The sequence below is a fragment of the Pundamilia nyererei genome, unplaced genomic scaffold (genome assembly GCF_000239375.1).
Source record: "Pundamilia nyererei isolate P.nyererei 1_Seehausen unplaced genomic scaffold, PunNye1.0 scaffold00470, whole genome shotgun sequence".
Classification (NCBI taxonomy): Eukaryota; Metazoa; Chordata; class Actinopteri; order Cichliformes; family Cichlidae; genus Pundamilia; species Pundamilia nyererei.
The window spans coordinates 93,171-100,980 of record NW_005187871.1 but is presented as its reverse complement, the minus strand read 5'-3'; positions in this window follow the sequence as shown (position 1 = coordinate 100,980).

Sequence of the window (7,810 nt, the reverse complement as noted above, 5' to 3'; positions counted from 1 at the left end):
CGTCCACATGAACAGAATCAACTTTTGGAGATTTCAAAGGCAACATCAAATTGCACTGATATGAACAACATCTATAAACCTATATGTCTGGAAGCTACATTGCTAAATACAATAACATGCGATTGTTTTGTAACACATTAGGTCATTTTCTGGTTTCATGCAGAAAGATAAATATGCTAAATATGCATAAATATGCTAACAATATGACAACTTAAAACTACAGTTTGTTGTTCTACTTGCAACAAATATGAATGTTGGGTCTGTGTTTCCACAAGCCCCGCTAATTCTAGAGACGTATTCATCATGAAGAAAACAAGTTAGGGCGTGTTATTTATTAGCTTTGTAAATGCAATGTTTACTGTTTCCTGTCTTTTTCTTCCATTTCAGTTCCAGTTTCCAGATGAACAGAATCAACTTTTGGAAACTCACCTGAGGTTTGCATAATACTGAAATGATGGTGGGTGCAGAGTCTTAAGTTTATGGGAGGTGTTTCAGAGAGAATGAGACATACTGAGCAGTTGGAGCCACACTGGAACTGTATTGAGCACCACTAGCTCAGAATCAAAGACACACCTCCATCCTTCATTTGTCTGTCCTGCAGATCCTTCCGATTCCTAAAAGATGAAATGAATAGAATAGAATAGAATAGAATAGAATAGAATAGAATAGAATAGAATAACCCTTTAACTGAATACTGGTTGTCTGGATCAAATCGCTCATTCCAGAAACAAGGACATAGATCTTCCAGGTCAGCTCTGGTCAACTATACAACTATGACGTTAGGCTGAATGTTTTTAAATTGTTTCAGAGAACAAACAAACACATTCTTATAAGATTGAGGCAATAAAAATGCACCATTATTGTGTATTATTCCTGTCTAAGTTCACATCACTGAAAATAAACTAGTGCTTGATTTTTTAAATTCTAATAGACTTATTTTATTAAACATATTCAACCACACACACAGTTAACACAAACCTCCTGCACTCAGATTTCCATCTTTCTAACAAAATTCATACAGGGTTCCCACAGTTGGACGAAGGTTTCACACCTATCCTTAGCAATGTCAGCCAGTGTCTTATACAACATAGCCCATGGGTTGATGTTAACATGAAGTATTTCTAACTGTCTCTTACACATACACTTTTTTAATCCAGACACTACTATATATAATTAGTAGTAAATAGTAGACATTAGTGATTATTAATTATTTTCCTGTATAAGCTGAACTGACGACTATCCTGTGGCAGATTATACTACGGTCACTGAACATATAACAAACTAAAACCCGTCTCTAGCATCCATGTCTGTCACACCAACCCTCTGCATGTCCACCTTCACTACATCCATGAATCTTCTCTGTGGTCTCCATCTTTTCCTCCTACCATACCTGACAGCTCTATATTTGACATCCTTTGTCTAATATAACCACTACACATATCCAGATAAGGTCCCCTCTACTCCAGCAAAAAGGTTTTTGGTTTAGAGTAGCATGGATCCCGCTGAGCTTTGAAGTGTGAGCAGGGCAGACAGCTTACGTTTAGAATAAGAGTGGCTGTGATCATAACGTCTAAAGAAAGGACATGTGCTGCCACCTGTTGTCTTGTTTTATCACTGAAGCTGTGAAATTATTTAAATCGCTTCAATACATCTTCTACATTGTTTAGTCTATAACAATAAAATGATGTGGTTTGATCGCAGGCTGCTTTCTGGCTGCATGCCAAATATCCTCGGGCAAGATACTAACCCCACGTTTGCCTACTGGTGGTTGTCAGTGTCCGGCAGCCTCGCCTCTGTCAGTGCGCACCAGGGCAGCTGTGGCTACCATCACCAGGATGTGGATGACTGGGTGTAGTGTAAAGCGCTTTGGGGTCCTTGGGACTGAGTAAAGCGCTCTACAAATGCAGGCCATTTACCATTTTTGTGCGTTTAAGTCTCCTATGTTAGATTTGCATATGTGCATATGGTCACAGCAGAGAGAGCACAATCTGGGTTACAGCAGCAGACAGATCCTTTTTTGAAACGTTCATTTTTTTGAATACGTATCAAATTCGGGATCGTGGTTATGTTGCACATTTAGATTAAAAGAAATAGAAATCAGTGTGGCTTTGTGAGTCCGCCTTTACTGTGTATTCAGCAAATATATAGACATAGTACCGTCACACAGTCTCACACAGCTTTAGGCGCACTGCAGCATGGCGAGTGGCTTGTTTACTCGCACTAAAGCTCCTCATCTCAGGAGATGAGGAGTAACGGAGGAATAACTACTCTCACCAGCACTGTCTCATTGGAGACTAGGGCACAGATCATTTTACAACTAAAGAGAATAACATATAACAATCAGAACCTGTGTGTGTGTGTGTGTGTGTGTGTGTGTGTGTGTCTGTCTTTAGGATGAACTAGAAAATAACATAAATTTCTTTATTTACATTCTCATTTGCTTCTGTTTGTATTTCTACATTTGTTTTCCGTGGGTGGAGACAGTCTGGAGCATGAATGTCTATCAGATGAGCCATAACTGAATTCCAGTCTGATTGGTCCAATCGCCCAGCATCCACGTTAGCTCCTCCTCCCAGTGCAGAAAACACCCACCACAGTCAGCTGTTCCCGCAGTCGGGACTTCCCCGTCAGTGCTGCGAGTCCGCGCTGCTCCGGCTTTTCTTTATATTTTCAGATTCGGAGATTATTCTTAGATATATTTGGAATATACGAAAGGCTTTCCAATGGAACAAGACGAGCAGGTGAAACATCTGCGTCCCACTGCGGGCTATGGAGAGAGGTTCAAGCTCACCCTGACCACTCACAAGTCCTTTTTGGAACAAAGATGGCGACGTCAAATGTCATTTCGAGGCGTAAGACGTAAGGGGTGGAGCCCCGCACTGGAGCGTACGGTGCCCTGTGACGTGCTGTTCTCCCTTACCGGTGCCCAAGTATGCTTCCTCGGCGGATCTAACGCAAAGAAACTATGGCTACGATGCCCTTGGTTCACGCTGCACTCCTCTCGACTGTGGTTTTGGTCCCTGCGTTTAACGGTAAGTTGGGGTTATTTGTTAAGACGTTCGTCCTCGGTGCAGTCTGACATTACTATATCACTGTAGATCGGTTATACAAAATTTGTAAAAGTACACTTAAATATCGCTTCACCTATTCTGATTCAGTTACGGGTGGGAAGAACTGCACATTTAACGCATGAAGAAAGAGTGGGGTTATCACTTAGTACAAATTCTCAAAAAAACTCCTCCAAAAGCTCCTTTTCCAAACTGACCCCTCCCACCCCTCGCATCGACACACCAGCCATTCTCAGGCTTCGACCGGTCACCGGCATGTGCTCTTGCAGTTGCAGGCCAGCTGTCATAGACGGCTGGGGTGTCAATCGTACGGGCCGCAACACAAGTTAATATGTCTGTTATTAATGGCCTGTCTGTTGTGTGGGAACGCATGCAGGCCGGCGTAGGGGGTTATCAGACTAGGATCACGTGATCATGTGAAAGCAGGAAGGGTTACCTCTTCTCCGTTTCTGTAGCCTGATCTGAAGTCGCAGCAATAAATCGCAAAAGCCGAAAAACATCACACTCTTTTTTTTGTGAATGCATTTAAATGCTTATTTGGAAAGAGACTGCTCATTGTACGTACGTTGTACAAAGACTTGAATACTATAACAGTGTAAAACCACACGTGATCATGTCATCACATCACACCCCAGTGAATTAACCTGGGTTTATCCTTTTATAATGCACAATAGAGGTGCTACCTCAAAGGTTTATTTGCTAAATAAATCAGATTATAACCAAAAACCACAGTAACAGAACTGACTTGCAAATTTCTGAAACCCCCTGTTACTGAAAAAGATCTGTGTATTTATCTTTAGTTTTTAGTTTCAAAAGGAAAGCTTGCTAATGTGCATTATAGGAGGGGGACGCACACATTTTGGCAGATGCAGCCACACAGCCTGATATATAGAGGGGTAAACCCAGGTTAATTCACTGGGGTGCGATGTGATAAGATAAGATAAGATAACCTTTATTAGTCCCACACATGGGAAATGACATGCTCACGTCTGGTTTGACACTATTATAGTATCAAAGTCTTTGTCTGAACAAACTGTTCCCGTCAGATTATTGTAGTGCACGGTTTAAGGTAAATAGTCTTCCGCACGGTACATTACAATGTCATGAAATTAGCATTAAAATGTGTTTTTTCAGCTTTTGTGATTTGTTTCAATGACTTCAGATCAGTAACAAGTAGAGTAAAGAAACGTAGCCAGACAAGTGTCTCCTCCTCCTCTGTACGCTCTTGTGGATGGGGAAACAATTTTTGCTGGAGGTAACTACTTTGGCACAACAAATGCGAAGAAACATGCAAAAACGTACAATGAGCAGCATCTTTCAAACTTGTCCATGCCTTAATTCTCATGTGTTCTTCATAGTAGTAGCAAATGCATAAAAATAAGGCTTTTATCAAAATACTCAAAGAAGAAATTTTAGATTGTAACTGTATTTACAGAGGCTTTAGAGCTTTTCCTACTGATAAAAACCTCATGGCCGTTCATACTACACAAGGAAGTGACCACAGACTTTAATGTTGCTGAATTCTCCACATATTTAAAGTCTCCTTTGATAACACACATCACTGTGTGCTAAATTTCAATATCCAGTGTGTGCTGTAATTCATCCATTTCACCAGATGTCAGTCTGTTTGCAGCTCTTGATGATTAGATTGCACAAAGGAGTAAATTAGCTTTTTAATGTCTACAACCCAAACTGTGTCCTCTCATTCAGTCCAGAAAAACATCACAGCTGGACAGAACGTCACTCTGCCATGTCGAGCTCCAAACAACAACAAAACCATCATAGTTATGGAGTGGAGCAGACCTGACCTGGGGTCGGAATATGTCCTTTTTTATCGCGATGAGCAGTTTGATCCAGACAACCAGCATCCATCTTTTAAGAACCGGGTGGATCTGCAGGACAGACAGATGAAGGATGGAGACGTGTCTTTGATTCTGAAGGATGTGACGGTTAATGACGCTGGAACATACGAGTGTCATGTCGGCCAGAAATCGGGAGAATTGATGAGGCTGATCACCATCATCTCCCTTCATGTTGATCCTCCAGGTGAGTGAGTAGAGTTGAGTGTGTGTGTGATCAGAGGTGAAGCTGCTTCCTGGTTGTTGATGTTTGTTTCTAAAGATGTTGTTGATGAGACTTTGTAGAAAGCAGCTGGTCTGAGTGATGTGATCAGAGTGCAGTAGATAATGTCTGACAGCAGTTTGAAGAGGAAATGGATTCTGTTCTGTTCTTCACTCATCACCTACCTGACAGCTGACACCTCACACCTGTTTCTCACCTGCAGGTCAGACAGGAGGACACACAGAGGATGGAGGGAAGGAGGATGGAGGGAAGGAGGATGGAGGGAAGGAGGATGGAGGAGAGAAGAGTGGATCTGTTGGACTAATAGCTGGTCTGATAGTTCCCGCTGTGCTTCTTGTTGCTGCTGTTTCTGGATTTTTGATCTACAGAATACATAAGCAAAATCAGGATTCATACCAGCCTCCTGTTGAAATGCACCATGTTTGAAATGTCTCAGAGCTTTTCCAAATGAGCTCTCAGTCTCCTGGTTTTGCGTCAATTTCCCATTGTTGTCACTCAGCACAGTAAAAAAACAGATCTGAGGACGTGTTTGTCATGAAAAGAGCCCAACATTTGGTTTTCAGGGTTTTTATAAAGGGGATTTATTTCTGTGAATGAAATCCTGGATTCTGTTCTTCACTCACCACCAGCTCACACCTTCTTCTCACCTGCAGGTCCTCCTGGAGGACATGGAGGGTTTGTGGCACTGGTAGTGAGTCTGTCAGTTTTGGTGTGTTTGTTCTTGTACCTAATGATTTGATCTGTAAAAGAAGAAAAGGGAATGGTGCTGAATATGTGATTTCTGCTTCTCAGAGATCCTGTTAAAGTCTAAAGACATTGGGAGGGTTTCACACTGTTTGGAGCAGGGAAACTGGTACTAATGGTGCAATACTGGTTTTGTTGTTGTTGCTTTTTTTTTTGAACAACACAGTCGAGATTCACATTGTCCTCCCAGTGAACCGCAGAATCAAATGTCTGAGATCTTTCTACAGCTGAATTATGAATCTCCTGCTGCTGATCACAGAGACAGAAATCATCTAAAAACGCACAGAGGCCACCAACACCCCACAAAGGTCCCTGACTTCACTGACACTACAGTCTGGGAGAAAAAGCATTTTTCTGAGGTCTGAGGTGAGGCTGTCTCACACAGTTAACCTGCCAAGACCTGAACTTTTTCATGGCATTTTTAATTTCGCTATTTGGGCTGATTGGGACCTGATGAATGTAAAAACAAAGAATTACCTGATTCCCTTTTTTTTCTACCTTATTTTTGTTTTTGAGGAAAGTGAGATCGCCTAATTATCCATGTTTCACTTATCTTAACTGCACTACTGTATAATCTATATTATTGCTAATATATATTTGTAATATCTATATCATGGCTGAAGCACTTCTGGATGGATGCAAACTGCTTTTCGTTGCCTTGTACCTGTGAGGTGTACAATGACAAAGTTGAATTCTATTTTATTCTATCCACATATGGGGACATTTGTTTGACATTTTGATAAAGTAGCAGTTTAATGTCCTCGTACATGGATATTAAGAAACTTTTGTGTTTTGGTCCAGATCAGGGGTCTGCAACCTTTCACATCCAAAGAGCCATTTGGACCCAGTTTCCACACAAAAGAAAAGATAACACTGTGTATTTCTTTTTACCTTTATGCTTTGTGTGAATACTAAGGTGTGTTGCTTATGAAATCCATTAAGTGCTATAGAGAAAAATAAATTTTATTTATGTAATGAACACATTTTGAACTCTTAAATATAACAAAAGGAAAGACGCCCAGCTGAACTAAAATGATCCATGTAGCAAACAAAAACTGTTGTGAGCCTAAGTTGTGTGGGCATCGAAGGACTACCTAGTGCAAAGAATATACATGGATACAGATGTGCATAAGCTGCATAAGCTGACTATTTGAAAAATGAACGGTGAAAGCAACAGCAAAATGAAAAACAGATCCTTCAGGCTGGACTGAACAAAGTGATATTTTATTGGCAAAACTTTTAATGAATTTTTAAAAAACATTTTACTGTTGTGTGAAACCAATAAACTCTTATTTTAGCAAAAATATCAAAAACATTTTACACATTGAATGTTTGCAGAACTTATTTACATAGTAAGTATTTAAAGCTCCATGCCTAGCATAAGTTACTTGCACTGGTGTCTTGGGACAACTCCATCTCGTCTCACTTAATCCGTTTTTTAACTAATGCTGTGTTCTGGTAATTTGACAGCATACACGCTACTGCAAACAGTTGGTTGATATTGTAAACAGGTGACATGGTGATGATGCCATCAAAAAGTTTGTTCTGTTTGATCCTCCTAATGACTCGCTCCACATGTACCCTGAGTCTGACTGTGGCCTGCATCTCCTTAACCTGGTTCTTCTTCTTCTGCTTAGATACAAAAGGGGGGCGGTACACTTTGCATTTACAACAATCTGTGATCAGGAAGCCCTTATCCACCATCACTGCCATGTCTTCAGTCAACTTCTCAGCAATGCCTGATTGTTTGAATAGTTCCTTGTCACTAACCGAACCTGCGTACAGATCAGAGATGAATGTGACTGGACCATGTGGAGCTATGCCAACCAGGGCTTTCATCGTGCAGTGGGATTTGTATGAAGAGTACGTTTCACTCTGGAGAAGTGGTGAGGATGGTGTCTGACACCTCAGCTCTG